The following is an 18,133-nucleotide window of genomic DNA, read 5'->3' as shown; positions in this document are numbered from 1 at the left end:
GTGAATTACAATCTTACCAAATTTACGCTTAGCCTTAGCCAGCAATTTCAAATGTCCTTCGATGTCGCCTGCTCTGGCCCCCGGAAGACAATTGACAATGGTTGCTGGTGTCGCTAACTTCACATTTCTCAAAACAGAGTCGCCAATAACCAGAGTTTGATCCTCGGCGAGTGTATCGTCGAGTGGGGAAAAACGGTTAGAGATGTGAACGGGTTGACGGTGTACACGGGGCTTCTGTTTAGGGCTACGCTTCCTCCTCACAGTCACCCAGTCAGCCTGCCTTCCCGACTGCACGGGGTCTGCCAGGGGGGAACTAACGGCGGCTAAGCTACCTTGGTCCGCACCGACTACAGGGGCCTGGCTAGCTGTAGAATTTTCCACGGTGCGGAGCCGAGCCTCCAATTCGCCCAGCCTGGCCTCCAAAGCTACGAATAAGCTGCACTTATTACATGTACCGTTACTGCTAAAAGAGGCCGAGGAATAACTAAACATTTCACACCCAGAGCAGAAAAGTACGGGAGAGACAGGAGACAGGTGGCCGCAACAACCGAGTCTGTGAAAGAAGGAACCATTATGTGAGTCCACACTCTACACACAGAACACTTAAAGGTGTACAAACAGCAAACACTTCCTGGCTTGATTACTGATCAGCTTCCCAACCTGCAGGCATGGAACATCCAGTTCACAAAACTCCACTGCAGTGAAAGCTGATACATGACTAACAAACAGCTCAATATAATAAAGTGTGAGGGACACCACATTTACTGACTGTATAACTGTTAGTCACAAAATCTAACGTACCTCAGGAAGTGTGCTGACGAGCGTGAGACCTCACCCCCTCCTCTTTCACAGACTGTGCATTAAACCTGGACGTTCTCAGCATCCGCTGCTGATGAGATGGCTCCCGAGACGACGATCTCACCCGTCTGGTCACAAGGTCGAGTCTCTGGCAAATACACACTGTGCACTCCAGTCTTAAATGCCAACATGTTCCAATCCATCCAGATGCACCACAGCTGTGAGTCCTGACGAGTCGCAGGTGATCAGGGTGAGGTCCTGACAGCCTCAGCAACACAGCCACTCAGTCCCAAACGCACGCCACCTGGGAGGAAAACCAAAAGACAGAAACAAACCGGCAGCCAGGCCCCCCCAGCCATATAACAAGAATGGCATGTTTTCCCCAAATTTACACACTTTACATAAAACATTTTTTTTCTACCCAGACATGTATGGGTTAATTAGAAAGAGCAATTAAGGGCTTTAAAACAAGCCTACTTTTATTAAAATCTGTTAACAAATAGCAACAATAGAGAGAGAAAAGCAGCACAGTTTGTCATAATTTCCCCAAATTTCTGCATTTTATATAAAAGTTTTTTTTTCACCCACACATGCATAGGTTCATTGGAAAGAGCTTTCTAAGGGCTTTAAAACAAGCCTACATTTATTATAATCCATTAAGAAATAGCAACGCTAGTGCAAAAAAAGCGGTTAGTTTATTATTGATGATCGGCACATCTCCACCCTTAGTAATGGCGCCTTCCTGTCCTGAACAACGCTAATAGATTGAGGCGCGCACATCCATTCCAGTCTATATTTCCATGGGAGAACTGATTCACACTTCACAGTGGCGAGTGTGATTGGGGTACCACAACCAGTCACCAAGCCCTACAGAGCTTCCTCTGCCTAGCCACAGTCCGAAAGCCATCCTCCACAGCTGGCGTCTCTAGGCTGATACTAATGTGCACGCTAGCTGGCCCAACACTAACCTCATCTGGAGTGCTCGTAACATCTAACTCCACTGAGGTAAGAAGCTGTTCTAACTTAGGGACACTGCTCTCCAAGAGAGCCACCCTATCTTCCAACATCATTCAGGATTATGGAGGGTAAAGTAGTGTACTTTGTGCAGTTGGAAATTCAAAAGTATAGCCAAGCAAGCACGAGCTAACCAATAATGAATAAGATAACCTCTCCTAAGGCTCACACAGGAATCACACAGACATAAATAAATGAGTTAAAATTCACAGCAGTTACACTGAAAAAGTAGCAGAAGTATTAGACTTGTAGGAACAGCAAACAGAAAAAAAAGTTTCTAAAACAAGAAGATGCACGTGAACGGAATGCTACACAATGAGATACAATAACAAAAACCTGAGGAATACTAAAGCTGACAACAAGGGGTGAGTAGAAAGCTAAGTAACAATAAACAACAAAACCACAGACAAGACAAATATACACATGGAAATAAAAGACAAGCACAGAGGTGAATGAAGTTAGAACGAACATCAAAGATGATAAAGATGACAATCAAACCCAAAAACGATCACAACCATGACCCAAAATACAACAAAACAAAAACGAGAGACTAGAGCTCTGGTCAGACCGAATAATAAAGCCATGAATAATGAGCCACGTATGGATTTGTCAGAAATTTCAGTGATTATTCGAAAAATGAGCCACGTATATGATGCTGTTCTGAAGGAATTACAGGAAACAGATATTTAAAAGAGTACAAGGGCTTTCTCAGAGTGGAAGCTGCTCTGTTGGAGGTAGCCTGTCCTTGCAGCCACCAGGTACTCGGATAATGGGCTTCTAACAGCCTCGTACTCACCACTAACATGCCCCTAACATCCCTGTTTGTCCTCGTAGTGCCTCATACACAAATCGCCTCATGCTCTTTTTGCTAAATTTTGAACTTCACAAAATTATAGCCACGCTCAGAGATGAGCTTTGTTAGCTGAATAATCTGCCTCTAACAGCCACTATTCTCCCATGTTTCTTGAATAACTTGACTCGCATAAAAGAATTCATGATATGTGGCTCATTATTCATTGTTCATTACTTGTTCTGACCAGGGCTTAAGAATAAACTGATGGAATAAACCATACAAATGAAACCGATGGAACAACACCTGGGATAAGGCTGCATACAAACTCATTCACAAAACACAGATGATACACAAGACACAGGGGACAGATGGACACACACACACACACACACCAGAGGCAGGGAGCATAGGCGGACATGACAGATCACACACGGATGTCAAACAGCCAAACGTCAATATGTACACATACCAGACACAGAGACACATCCCAGCTCACACACCATGGGGGAATGCCATATGAAAGACAGAGCTGACACCCAAATACAGAACAGAAAGAAGTAAAACACACGACCCGACAGGCCCACAACAATGTTGTGTAATATTTCAGTTATGATTGGTTCAATTTAATGCGACTTGCCTTCAATTACAATGTTAAGGCAACAAGTGGGTCTTTAAGCTGTATTCTTAGCTCATAAGATAGGAGGTTTGAAAAAGTACACACAGATACGCCAAAGGCAAAAATCGGCAGCCATTTTTTAAAATGGCCACTGTAGCGGTCTCAAGACTAATCTGCAATGGTCCAATATCCAGATTTCTTCCTAGTATATAAACCTAAAAATGTGCCAATTTTGGTGCTTTTATGACCAAATGAACAATAGGTTTTCTATGCTGCCCCACTAGTAGCAGTTTAGTCTTAGTAAGTGTTTCTTATTGCCTCTTCCAGTAACATTAATTAGCAGGTCAGCCCACGGTGGTGTTTGCATTCTAAATCAGTAATGTGCTGATGAAATTCATTTCTGTCCCGAGTGTGAAGATGACCCCCAAAATACTTAAATATAGAGTCTAGGTTGAAAAACACTGGAGTTCTCCTTTAAGAAATAACTTTTATTTCCCATTTTCCAGTGTTGACAAAAGTAGGAAACTTCCTGGATCTCCTGTAAAATTTAATAGATTCTTTCTTAAGGCCCCTTCACACATAACACAAATGAGGCTGAATGGCACACGGAGGAGGATTCGAATGGCACTCGTGAAAAATCCGATCTGCACTCGAATGCCTTGTACAGCAGTCGGCACAACTGTTCAGCCACAACACATGCACTCCACATTCACGTTGCGCTTGTGCTGGAAACCCAATCGAACGGTGGTCAGCATGAGGTCGTACTGCTATCTGACCGTGGTCGCAACATTTGTATGGCATGTCATACGCAGGTCAGACCATTTGGACTGGGGGCTACATGAAGGGCTGGACAAAATGATCGGCCACATCGAACCCTGGCCGAATGTCGCGATTGAGGCAGCCTTTACACCAGCGGCTAAATGAGGGCAAATGGCACCCGAATGGCCATTCGGTCCACACTCAGCTAGAATCGAGGTGCCACCCACAAACTTCCAACAGCAGTCATAAGGCACTTAGAAAATGCGGGGCCATTTGCACGGCTAGCACGAATGTAGTGCCCACGACACCACTGTTGAGGTACATCGAGGTGGCAAAAGCTCAAAGGGTGATCAGTGTGTCCTGTCTGCCCCCGAGCACCATGAATGGTGTGCGAATGTGTTGTGGCCCTCCACCGAGCACCATGAATGACATGCGAGTGTTTTGTGCCCCCCCATTCAACATTGTCGAGGTGTGGCTGAGATGGCAAAAGCTCGAACGGTGTCCAGAGTGCAGTGCGATCACTGTCCAGTGCAGCGTGCACATCTGGACAGGCTGTCATGTACATGATGGACATCATCAAATGCATACATGGTCATTCCCTCACATGGGTTACACAATGTATATGAGACATTATGAGGGCAGGGATGTCCTTGAAAAAGACGTTGCTTGGATGGCAGCATGTGTTGCTCCAAAACCTGGATGTACCTTTCAGCATTGATGGTGCCATCACACATGTGTAAGTTGCCAGTGCCATGGGCACTAACACACCCCCATACCATCACAGACGCTGGCTTTTGAACTTTGCGCTGGTAACAATCTGGATGGTCTCTTTCATCTTTTGCCTGGAGAACACAACGTCCATGATTTCCAAAAACAATTTGAAATGTGGATTCATCAGACCACAGCACACTTTTACACTTTGTGCTTGTCCATTTCAAATGAGCTCGGTCCCAGAGAAGGCGGCAGCACTTCTAGATGTTGTTGATGTATGGCTTTTGCTTTTTAACTTGCACTTGTAGATGTAGCAATGAACTGTGTTAACTGACAATGGTTTTCTGAAGTGTTCCTGAGCCCACGAGGTAAGATCCTTTACACAATGATGTTTGTTTTTAATGCAGTGCCGCGTGAGGACTGTCTTGGTTGACACGTCTCTGCAACATCGCGTGGCAGTCGGGGACAGTACCTCTGGATTGGCAGACAGGGGTGGTGGTCCCTCTGTTTAAGAAGGGGGACCGGAGGGTGTGTTCCAACTACAGGGGGATTACACTCCTCAGCCTCCCCGGTAAGATCTATTCTAGAGTACTGGAGAGGAGAATTCGACTGATAGTCGAATCTTGGATTCAGGAGGAGCAGTGTGGTTTTTGTCCTGGTCGCGGCACACTGGACCAGCTCTACACCCTCCATTGGGTGCTCAAGGGTTCACGGGCATTTGCCCAACCAGTCCACATGTGTTTTGTGGATCTGGAGAAGGCGTTCAACCGTGTCCCTCAAGGCGCCCTGTGGGGGGTGCTCCGTGAGTACGGGGTCCGGCGTTCTTTGCTAAGGGCTATCCGGTCCCTGTACGACTGCAGCAGAAGCTTGGTCCGCATTGCCGGTAGTAAGTCAAGTCTGTTTCCAGTGCACGTTGGCCTCTGAGCATGTCCCATCGGGAGGAGGCTCCGGGGAAGACCCAAGACACGCTGGAGGGACTACATCTTGCAGCTGGCTTGGGAATGCCTCTGGGTTCCCCCGGAGGAACTGGGGGAGGTGTGTGTGGATCAGGAGGTCTGGGCGGCTTTGCTTGAGCTGCTGCCCCCGCAACCCGACCTTGGATGAAGAGGAAGAAAATGGAAGCCCATTGCCCACGACCTCATTGGAGGGTCACTGATGACCTCCTTACCAAGAGCTATGACACTGCAGCTCGAATTGGTCATCTGGGGAACTCTCTATCTCACCTTGCCCTTGCACGTTCCCAGTCTCTCCAGGATAATGGAGCTGACACTGACACAGAGAGTCTGAGTGATGCTTTGCTCCGGGTTGTCACCTACATGTCACGGGAGCTTGGCAGACTGATGTCCACTCTGACCACAGCCCGATGCCAGGTGTGGTTCGCTCAGTCCCCTCTGTCTGAGGCTTGCAGGGGATCACTACGCACTCTGCCTGTTATCCCAGGTCAGGTTTTTGGCCCTGCAGCCCAGCATACCCTGGAGCGTACTGTTCAGGCTAACAGGTCTCGGCAGCAATTTGCCAAATTACAGTGCACTCTCAAGCACCAACCTAAACGCATATGTGGCTTCCTTCCAGCTAATTGATGTGCTCCCTGGAATCGGGGTCTACTGCATCAGCTCTCCCAGCAGTGTACCTTTTGGCCACCCATGAATGGCCGCCTTGATGGACAGGATCGTGATTTTGCTCCTCAAAATCATTGCAGGTTTGATGCTCAATACGGGGCCACTGGTCATTTCTCCCAGACACAGCTCGACCGGTTGCAGGAATTGGTCTCGGATCAATGGGTGATTTCCTCCTTCGTCAGGGGCTACAATATTCAATTCAATCATTGCCCTCCCCCTCCCCCCAAAGTTCAGTGGTGTAAAAGTCACAGTTGTTACAGACCCAGAGAGGTCTCTCATTCTATGAGAGGAGATTCTCAAGCTCCTGAAGAAAGGAGCCATAGAGCGGGTCCACAGTTCAGATCAACTAAGAGGGTTCTATTCAACGTATTTTGTAGTTCCAAAAAAGGATGGTGGCTTTCGCCCTATCTTCAACTTCAGGAAGTTAAATCAATACGTGAAAGTGCTGTGTTTTTGCATGCTTGGCACAACGGAAGTTCTCTAGGCAACTTGGTTGGGGGACTGGTTTACCAGTGGGGACCTGAAGGATGCCTATTTTCACATCCCAGTGTCAGTTCACTACAGGCAATTCCTCCGGTTTGCCTTTGAGGGACAGGTGTACCAGTTCAGAGTCCTCCTCTTTGGGCTCTCACTTGCTCCTTGTATTTTCACCAGGTGCGTGGCAGCAACACTCTCTCCCTTGCAGGCTCATGGGATATGGATTCATCTGTATCTGGATGACTTGCTTGTATGCACACAGAGCCGGCAGTGATCACTCGATGACACTCACACCCTACTGGAACACATGTCACAGTTAGGGCTCACTATGAACTTTGCAAAGAGCTCCTTGACCCCATGCCAACAGGTGGTATTTATTGGCATGACGCTCGACTCACTGGCAGTGACTGCTCGCCCATCCCCGCAAAGGGTGGATGACATTCTCACTCTGGTCTGTCATGTTTGCAGGAATGCCAGACTGACTTATGGTCTGCTCCTCCAGCTCATGGGGAAACTGATGGCAGTGTCAGCAGTCATGCCTCTGGGACTCCTGTCCTTGCTCCCCTTACAAATTTGGCTCAATAGCCTGAGCCTCAACCCCATACTGCATCAACACAAGACTGTGCATCTTCCAGCTCAGTCTGTCATCTTCAGCATCTTTGCCCCTGGGGGAAAAGGAAGTTCCTAACACGTGGTGATCCTCTGGCCTCTGTACCTTTCTGCCAGGAGGTCATTGTAACAGACGCCTCACTTTCTGGCTGGGGTGCAGTGTGGAACCACAGAATGATCAGGGATGTCTGGAGCCCCCAGGAGAGGCTCCTGCACATCAGTGTGCTAGAGTTGCACGCTGTCCACCGAGCTCTGAGCCATTTCTCTCCTGCCCTAGAGGGGAAACGTGCATGTTTGTTCGGAAAACACATTGACAGTGTATGTACCATATAAACCATCAAGGAGGCACCAGGTCTGTTCATTTCCTGAGGGAAGCACAGGAACTTCTCCAGTGGGCTTTGCCTCTCATGCTGAGTCTCAGGGCTGTGCATCTGCTGGGCATGCAAAACTGCACTGCGGATTTTCTCTCACATCAGAAACCACCACCAGGCGAGTGGCGCCTCAACCCGGATGTGGTTCAACTGATCTGGGACTGGTTTGGCAAGGCAGAAATTGGTGTGCCTCGAAGGCCACAACACACTGTCACCTGTGGTTCTCTCTCTCAGAACCACACAGCCCACTGGGCCAGGATGCACTGGCTTACCCTTGGCCGGCCTGTCTACTATATGCATTTCCTCCGCTGATATTACACAGAATATGCATGACCAATCACACAGTGTTGCTAGTAGCCCCATACTGGCCGGGCAGGACATGGTTCCCCATGATTCTGAAGCTCCTCCGCAGAGAGCCATAGCCACGGAGACCACAGAAGAAGGACCTTTTGTCGCAGTTGGACAGGAACATTTGGCATCCTCACCCAGAGCGTCTTCAGCTGTATGTGTGGCCCGTGAAAGGACAGACTTCATGTTGAACTCTTGTGATCAAGCGGTCATGCAGGCTATACTGAATGCCCATGCGCCTTCCATGAAGGCATTGTACGGCAATAGATGGAAGCTTTTTATCTGTTGGTGCAGTACACAAGGCGTGGACCCTGAGCATTGTCCTGTGCCAGTGTTGCTGAGCTATCTTCAGTCGTTGTTTGACAGCAGTCTTTCTGTCTCCACAATTAAAGTTTATGTTGCTGCTGTCTCTGCTCGCTACATTATGGCAGATGGTCAATCAGTAGGATCGCACCCCCGATATGTCACTTTTTAAGAGGTGCTCTTCACCTTCGGCCTCCGAGGATTGCACGTGTGCCATCCTGGGATCTTCCATTAGTTCTTGAGGGTTTATGCTCTTCACCGTTTGAGCCACTGGGTGCCAGTGACCTCAGCTGGTTGTCAATAAGACTGCATTCCTCCTTGCTATTTCATCCGCAAAGCACATTGGCGAGCTCCATGCCTTGTCAATTGCTGACAACTGCGTGCGCTGGAATTCTGGTGGGTCAGGGGTTACTCTTTGGTCAAACCCCTCCTTTTTACCAAAGACGGTTTTATCATTCCATGCTAACCGGCCAGTTACCTTGGCTGTCTTTACCCCACAATTTACTGCAGAAGCTAATTCTAGTCTGTTGTGCCCTGTTGTGCACTTAGCCGTTACATTGAATTGACAGCTGCCTTTCGCAAAAGTGATGCTCTGTTTGTCTGCTGTGGGGGCCCCAGGAAGGGCTGCACCTTATCCAAGCAAAGACTGTCACAGTGGGTTGTTAACGCTATATTGCAAGCTTACAGGAACGGCGACCATCAACCTCCTCCAGTGAAATGTCATTCAGCTCGAGGCATATCCACCTCCTGGGCTGCCCTGAAAGGTGTGCCACTGTCTGACATCTGTACTGCAGTAACATGGGTTTCCTCCTGTACTTTGGCCCGCTTCTATAGAGTTAATGGAGCTGCTCCTCACCCTGTGGCGACAGCTGTATTATCAGCCTCCTCGAAGTGCAACTGAGGTTGTTAAGTGCACATTTGAGGTTTAGTAAGTGCACACTCCTTGTGACCTTGTTGGTATAAGGTCATCCAGGTGCTAAAGCACCAGCCTCTGGCAGTCAGGAGGAATGAAATAGAATGAGAGTTAAGTATGTAACTACGGTTCTCTGAATTCCGGATGACTGCCAGACTTGGTTGTCACTCAGAGTCTAGGCAATAGATACCAGCAGAACTGAATGCTAGGTAACATGCGCTTGTATACTGTTGCCAACGTCACCCAGGTCACACCTACTGGCATGACTTTGTGTGGTATAAGACTTGAGTTCTGTGCATGCGTGCATGGAATAATCCAGGTGCTAAAGCACACCCTCTGGCAGTCATCCGGAATTCACAGAACCATAGTTACATGTTTCACTTGGATTTCACTACTAAGTAACCATTCCTTTGATACAAATTCTTTCCAGCAGTACTCAAAGATCCTCCTAAGAGATCTATCACCAAAGTCATCTTCGTTGTTGCCTTAGGCCACTGGTTAGTGTCCTGGGCCTAGTGTACAAAGACTTGCATGGACTTTTTACTAAAAGTTGACATATGCCAAAACCCTGGCGTAAGCACAAATATATTCAGATATATATACAAATATATGAATATGAATATATACAAATATATTCAGTATGAAAGTGTGCGTAGGCATGAATTCACGCATGTTCCGTTTGTACATCCCACTGAATGTGGAATTGAGCGTGGAACCAAACTCCTCCCTGGCCACGCCCTATTTAAATACGCAATTTCATGTAAACAGGTCCTTGTAGCAGGGATTCCCCACGACATCATATTCAGACAACATGAACACAAAAAAGAAATTATGCAATAGATGACTGGAAATTATGTGGAGACACGCAGGGACAGTTTATTTGGTACGCTGTTAAATGGATTAATCATGAAACTGGACAAATGTTTGTGGGCGCTACAGAGCGTGAGTGTGTGAGGCCGACACGCAGAACAGCGTGCACACACTGACGTGTTTTGGGTCATCTTTGCCACTCATGGTGGACAATTACTCATGTGAGTTTGAAGACATTTGCTCTTTCCTTACCAAACTTACCTGGGGGATCAGAATATTTCAACCTGATTTTCTTGCCCTGAAATAATTTGTTACCCATTCTATCTAAAACAGACAGTAACCAATCATCTTGTGTTTTGAGTCATCTTTCCCACTCATGATGGACAGTCATTCCTGTGAGTTTGAAGATATTTGCTCTTTCCTTAAGGTGCATTTACACATGAGCAAGACACATTACAAATGTCATTTTTCTGTCATTCGTGACACATTCCTGATATTCTCAACATGGCTTAACGCACCTGAATAGGTTTCTTGATAGTGAGTATTGGTGCGTGATATTCTTGATATTTGTGGAGCATGTTTTTAACTGTCAAAAAATCTTCCACGAATGTCCACACCACCCTCATTTTCTCTCACGTCGTGGAGGTCGCAACTGAGCATGTTGATCCGTCTTGGTGAGTATTGATCCTTAATAGGGCGTGACAACGTTCGTAGTGGTTCCTGTAAATGGTAAATAAATGGACTGCATTTATATAGCGCTTTTCCATCTGCATCAGATGCTCAAAGCACTTTACAATTATGCCTCACATTCACCCTGATGTCAGGGAGCTGCCATACAAGGCGCTCACTACACACCGGGAGCAATATGGGATTAAAGGCCTTGCCCAAGGGCCCTTAGTGATTTTCCAGTCAGGTGGGGATTTGAACCCATGATCTTCTGGACTCAAGCCCAACACCTTAACCACTAGACCATCACCTCCTGTGATGGTTCTTGGAAACTGTCACGCGTTACTACAAAGTGACACGGAAACTGTCAAGTTTTGACACGACTTGTAACGCGGCGTCACATTTCACTGCGAGACATCTCTGCACCTCCTCCAGTCTGGCGGAGGAAGAAGCGCGCGCAAAATTAAACCCTCCTGCACCGCATTCAGTTTGATTGCTGACACCACATCAGCTAAAAGTCTCATTTCAGTGCTCCTCAGCGCACTCCTGCAGGTGTTCCACCTGCTGCATGTGCCTGATGTTTGGGAAAACGCGCAAAACGAGAGCCGCATGAAGCCACACATCTGGCTCTGTCCTCCTCCTCCTCCTCTCTGCGCCACTTCATGGCACAGAGCCCAACTATGCATGCAGTCACAAAGTTCTTCTGCAAAACTGGAGCGATCTGAATTCGGTTGGATGAATATGAGTGTGTGTGTGTGTGTGTGTGGAGACTCGATCACAATGTGACAGAACTTAATGATGCGCTGTTACGCGCAATAGCGCGCAACAACACGGAACATTATTCTTGACCGTGCATAATGGTTCCTGATAATTCTCCAGCAACACGTGCCATTAATCGTAACGTGTGGTAACAGGTTGCAGTAGTTCCTGAAGACACCTGACGCCTCTGCCCCGAATCATCACATTCGTGATCAGCGGCCAAGAATGTGTACTTTGTGGCATTCATGACTTGTCGTTGTTATGTGTAAATGCAGCATTACCAAAGTTACCTGGGGGAACAGAATATTTCAGCCTGACTTTCTTGCTCTGAAATAATCTGTTCCTCCCTCTATCTAAAACAGACAGTAACCAATAATTTCTAAGGTCATAATGCTACTTTATAATTTCATTATGGTCCCCCAAAATGGTACATTCTTATACACGTAAAGAAATTGGGATGGTGCTTATCACATCAGCCAGGACCCTAAAGTGTGAAGTGGTACACAATCACACATACAGGTAACAAAGAAAATAGTTGCCAGATTTACAGCTCTAAGTTACTGAGCTCTTCAGACAGACCCATTTTGAATCACAAATGTTTGAACAGCAAATGTGTAAAAACATGAAAAACCAACCAGGTATGTTTTTATATTTTCATTTTAAACAGATGACTTGGCACACTTATGATACTACTGCGAAGACAGAGAACAGGAGACAAACTTGAACTGGGTAGCAAAATTTTTTTTAATTGATAAAATGTAGTGTTGGGACGTTAAATGGATAGGGGTGGGGGGAATTGTAATTGATCTTGCCTAAGGACAGCTTGGATAGGGTTCAACCCCTTTGCGGACTTAAGTTGGAATAAGCAGCTATAGAAAATGGATGTATGTTGTAATTTTAAAAAAAAATTGTCAAAAATGCCTTATTTATTCTCTCTTATCTAGAGCCAGTGTGAGATGTGCCTGAGGTGGTTTCATCAGGCATGTGTGAGAAGCCCACCAACAGAAAAAAAACATTGCGTCCTTTCATGTCCTGTTTAGGTTTGTTTGCTTAAAATGTGTGAAGCTGATAAAAATACTGTTTTTTGAAAGTTTTGCTGTATATTTTTCTTTAAACTACTTGGGTAGAAAGTAACTTTGGTCAGGAAAGAGCAAATTTCTTCAGAGTCACAGGACTGATTATCCATCATGAAAGGAATAAAATATCTAAAACACGATATCATCAGGAATTGTCTGTTCTAGATAGAGGTGGGAACAGATTATTTCAGAATGAGAAAGTCAGGCTGAAATATTCTGTTTCTCCAGGTAACTTATAGGTATCTATACTGGATAACATTGCTCCATATAAGTCTGTACATATAAAAAACAACTCTGATCCATGGATGTCTTCTGAAATCATCCATATGGTTATCGAAAAAACAAAGCAATTCACAAATTTGTGAAAACAAAGGATTATACCTGGTACAGTAAATTCATTGAGCTGAGAAACAAGGTCAACTATTTGAAAAATAAAGCAAAATCTGAGTATTATAAAGATAAAATGAAGGAGTATAAAAACTAACCAAAAAAAATTGTGGAAGCTATTAAATAGTTTGGACTCTTCCACAAAATCAAAAGCCCACACTAGGTTTGGTCAACAATGGTACTGTTACTTTTCATAAATTGGAGGTGGCAAATATTTTTAATTCTTATTTTTCCACAATTACCTCAAATCTAGTTAGCCATCTACCTCAAAGTTCTGGTAAATATGATTCAGAACATATAAGAAATTTTTATAACGGTAAAAAGCTTCAACCTAACTGTTTTTGTCTGTAGGGAGTGGCCAAAGACAATGTGCTGGAACATTTGTTAAAACTAAACTTGAATAAGGCAACTGACCTGGATAATATACCAGTACGGTTTCTTAAAGATGGTGCCAAGTTCATCTCTACTCCACTAACCTATATTTTAAATTTATCGATTCATAGTGGGGAAACTACCATCTGATTTAAAATCCGCTAGAATCACTCCTATATTCAAAACGAACTCTAAGACAGAAGCGGGCAACTATAGGGCAGTCTCAGTATTGCGTAATATATCAAAAGTCTTTGAAAAAATTGTTTATGAACAAGTTGATTGCTATTTGAGAGACATCAATTTATTGTATGATTTTCAGTCGGATTTCAGATCACAATATTCCACAGATACATGTCTTATCCACCTATTGGAACAAGACAAAGGCAGTTATGTGGGTATGACCTTGTTGGATCTACAAAAAGCTTTTGACACTGTGGACCATAAAATCCTCTTACATAAACTTAAAACCTTAGGATTCAATGAATTAACTATAGAACGATTCAGATCCTGCCTTGATCGAAGGCTGCAGACTGTGGCTCTAGGGGGCACCCTATCTACACCTATAGTTACCTGCAGGGTAACACAGGGCTCTATCTTGGGACCACTGCTCTTTCTCATATATGTGAACGATATGCCCTCAGTGGTTCGCTGAAAATTGTTGTCGTATGCTGATGACTCTGCTTTATTAGTAGCTGGTAAAAATGTGGCAGCTATTCAGCAAACCCTGTCTTCTGAACTCGAGTCAGTTAGAGAGTGGTTGATTGACAACAGACTGTCTCTCCATCTTGGTAAAACAGAATCAATACTGTTTGGATCCAAAAAACAACTTCTGGTAAATGACACTGTAGACGTATCATGTGCTGGCTACAAAATTGTCAGTAAATCATGTGTAAAATATATTGGTCTGGACTTAGATCAGACCCTATCTGGTGATTTGATAGTTGATAAAGTGACCAGCAAATCCAATGTAAAATTAAAGTTTTTATATAGACAGGCCAAAGATTTGGATGAACATACAAAAAAACTTCTTACGTTAGCCTTAATACAGTATCATTTGGATTATGCTAGTTCTGCTTGGTATGATGGCCTGTCCAAGTACAACCAGGGAAGGTTACAGATTATACAGAATAAAATTATACGTTACCTCCTCTCCGCTCATCTTCGGACCCATATAGGTCCAGCTGAATTCAGACAGGTCAATATGTTGCCAGTGGAGGTTAGACTTCAACAGTTAAACCTTAATCATATGTTTAACATCATAAATAACCAATCTCCTCATTATCTGTTCTCTTCTTTTAATTTCACAGCTGACCAACATAGCATCAACACATGGTCCAAAAACTTGTCTCTAGTCATTCACAATGTTAAATCTTTTGGTGCTTCCAGTTTTATGTACACTGGTGTGAAGCTTTTTAACAGTTTACCTGGTCATATCTGAGTCTGTGATTCAAAGTCTTTATTTAAAAACACTTTTTAATTTGCATGATGTCCCAACTTGAAAATAGTCAATTTATTTATTATTAAACCAATTGTGTTTTGTTTGTTGGACCATTTCACGGTCATGTTTGTCTTTGTTTGTTTGTCATGTTGATGTGTGTTTTATTTCCAGTTGGGCCACAGTGGAAACAAGCATTTATGCTTTTTTGTGTTACCAGTATATTTATGTACCCATGTTTATTTAATACATTTTTATACTGTATTATTTTACACATGTTTACATTTTATACAAATAAAAATCAATCAATCAATCAACTTTGGTAAAGAAGGAGCAAATGTCTTCAGATTCACAGGAGTGATAGTCCATCACGAGAGGAATAAAATATCTAAAACACAATATCATCAGAAGTTGTTTGTCCTTGATACAGGAGGAACAGATGATTTTAGAGTGAGAAGGTCAGGCTGAAATATTTTATTCATCCAGGCAACTTTGGTAAGGAAAGAACAAATGTCTTCAGATTCACAGGAACAGTTGTGTATGATGAGTGGAAAAAATTGACTTACTTAAATAATACATCTATAGCAGATGATTTTAAGATACAAAGCACACAATGATTAAAAGATCATTAAAACTGAGCTTTTCAGGAACCTTGATTTTTTGTGTCCAGCACACAGAGCTTCCAGCCTTTTATATCAGTAATAAAAAATAAGTAAAAACGTATACACTCTAAAAACTGTAAGTGTGCTCTACCCAGTGTTTTTGGTGAAACATTTTTACACTTACAAATATTGAGTAAATGAAAACGCTGTGAAATCATTTAAACATAGCTGATGTTGGTAAATACATCAGTTTAATTAGTCCTTTCCAAATATTCTGAATGTAATTTACCAAACAAATTAAGAATATTTCAAAAATGTAATTTGTTAACCAAATCCTAATTTATTTCAATGACAAACTTACTAACAGTTAACAGCCATTTCATTTGATGTATCCAGCCCAATCAAATCAATGTGTTTTAGAGATTTTCTTAAGGCAGTGTCCACTGAATTATTTATTAGGGCCCTTTCACACATAGTGCGAAGTTTGGATGAAGTGCACACTTAGTGCGCATGATGCAGGAATTGTGTGCAAACCGTGTAATGTCGCCCCTGCCTCCAACGCCTGGTACACCTGTTGCTACAACTATTTGCGCACACAAGGGCCTGAAAGACAGAGTGTGCGCTGTGTGAACCCATTGCACCCTCTCGCGGCAGGTGCTGGCCAAATTCCAGGTGACACGCACGAACATCTAACACCGCTCGCATGGCACTTAGAAAATGTGTGGCCAATCACACTCTTCATACGACAACAGACTGCAATCTGTTGTCGCTGTTCATACTGCCTTGAAATTTGTCTAAGTTCCCCACGAGTGTGACTTTGCAAACACATACACTGACACGTGGGTGTGTGCTCCACTCACGGGAGGCGTGGCTTCCGACAGAAGCAGCTGTGGTGATCCGTCATTCTGGACATTCCAGCTGGACAACACCTACTGTGTCTGGACAGACATGGACAGACAACTGTCCACTGTGAGGCACATGTGTCTGGTTGTTGTATGCATGTGGACATAAATAAAAACATATATTGCCGTGGTGGCGACAAGCTGCAGTAAGCGAGCACACGCAGGGAGCATACACTGACAGCCCCCCAGATTGAAACAGACCGTCAGATCAGAACACGTAGCGGGTGATCTGACCGTCACGTTGCCCATGTGAGCTCTGTTCCACATGACGCAGTGTCTGTGCTGTGGTGCACCATCCACAAGACACGTGTGTCGGGCAGAACACGCGTGTCAGGCAGAACACGCAAGTGGCCGACTGGATGCACCTGACCAGTAGATTTGGACATCAGAGCACACTGCTTCTCATTCATCTCATTTCAGGACTGTATGTCTGTGACCATGGGTCATCATCAGAGGAACAGATGGATCATATTTGTATTGCTTGCTTTATAAATGCGGTGTTTTTATATGGTGTGGGATTTAATTTTTTTTGTAATACTTCCATGTCCTTCCTGATATGAGGCAGCTTCCCACAGCTTTCAGAGAACTGTTCTGTAGCTCAGTGGTAAAGTCTCTGACTGGGAATTAGAGGTTTTGAAAGGTGCGAGTTCGCATCCCAGGTGGTGCATTTTTTTCTTTTTTTTTTTTATTATTCCACATAAGCGGCGCGATGTGGTCCCACAGGTACCGGCTGGTTTTTATTTTTTTATTTATTCCACATAAGCAGCGCGATGTGGTTCCACAGGTAGCGGCTGGTTTTTATTTTTGTATTTATTGCACATAAGCAGCACGATGTGGTTTCACACATACCAGCTGGTTTTTATTTCTTCCACATAAGCAGTGCCATATGCTGCACCTGGCACTGTTCCTGCTTAATGCGAAGCTTCATGCGCTAATTTCAAATTGTTTTGCGTTGTTTCGCTGTTTTCGTCAAAACTTCGCACTATGTGTGAAGGGGCCATTAGAGTGGACAGTGTTTGTATGACTTTATCTGTCGGAAAAGAAAAAAAAGACTCAAAACACGAAATGTGTAAAAAAACAAGAACACGTTTTATTTTCATACAGGGAACAGTAGGTTAAAAAATTACATAAGAACGCTGACACGATAAATGATTACCTGTTTATTGTTTTACCAGTCAGAAATTATATGCAGACTGTGGAAACTGCCTCAACGGCTGCTGTTCGCGCTCCCGACACTGGGGAAAGATTATTTCAGGGGAACTGAAATTCGTACAACACTCTCGCTGCAAAATGCTTTGTAATGTTGGAATGTACCTGGATGACATTTGGATGATTGCAGCTCGGCGTGAGGTTGACTGGCACACACCTGACCGACCAGCCAGCTCCTGCTGGAATGCCCTTGATGCCAGGAAGCCCAGCGTGATCAGCACCTGTGTGGGCACAAACAACCCCTGACCCCTCGCCGTATTATGATCTGGGCTGACCACAACTCCAGTAACAGTGGCCTTGGTAATCGAAATCGGTTTCAGAACCCATTATCCTCATTTGGAAGTAAATCCTCGTGTTCCCTTAATACACGCTCACGTCAGATTGCACCATTTGCAAGTCTTCTAACAATGCTAACGCATCCATTGTTAGTGCCATTTTATGCATCACTTTGCGCTTGCTTTTATATCCATCCATATAATTGCAAACACGTGGGTGTGTTAATTGTTCATTAGTGTGAATCTGATGTGCACATTGATCTGATGACTTCTTTTCACACTATTAATGGTTCCCAGCGTCACCTTTAC

The sequence above is a fragment of the Thalassophryne amazonica genome, chromosome 8 (assembly GCF_902500255.1).
Source record: "Thalassophryne amazonica chromosome 8, fThaAma1.1, whole genome shotgun sequence".
In the NCBI taxonomy this organism is placed as follows: domain Eukaryota; kingdom Metazoa; phylum Chordata; class Actinopteri; order Batrachoidiformes; family Batrachoididae; genus Thalassophryne; species Thalassophryne amazonica.
This window is presented reverse-complemented; position numbering follows the sequence as displayed.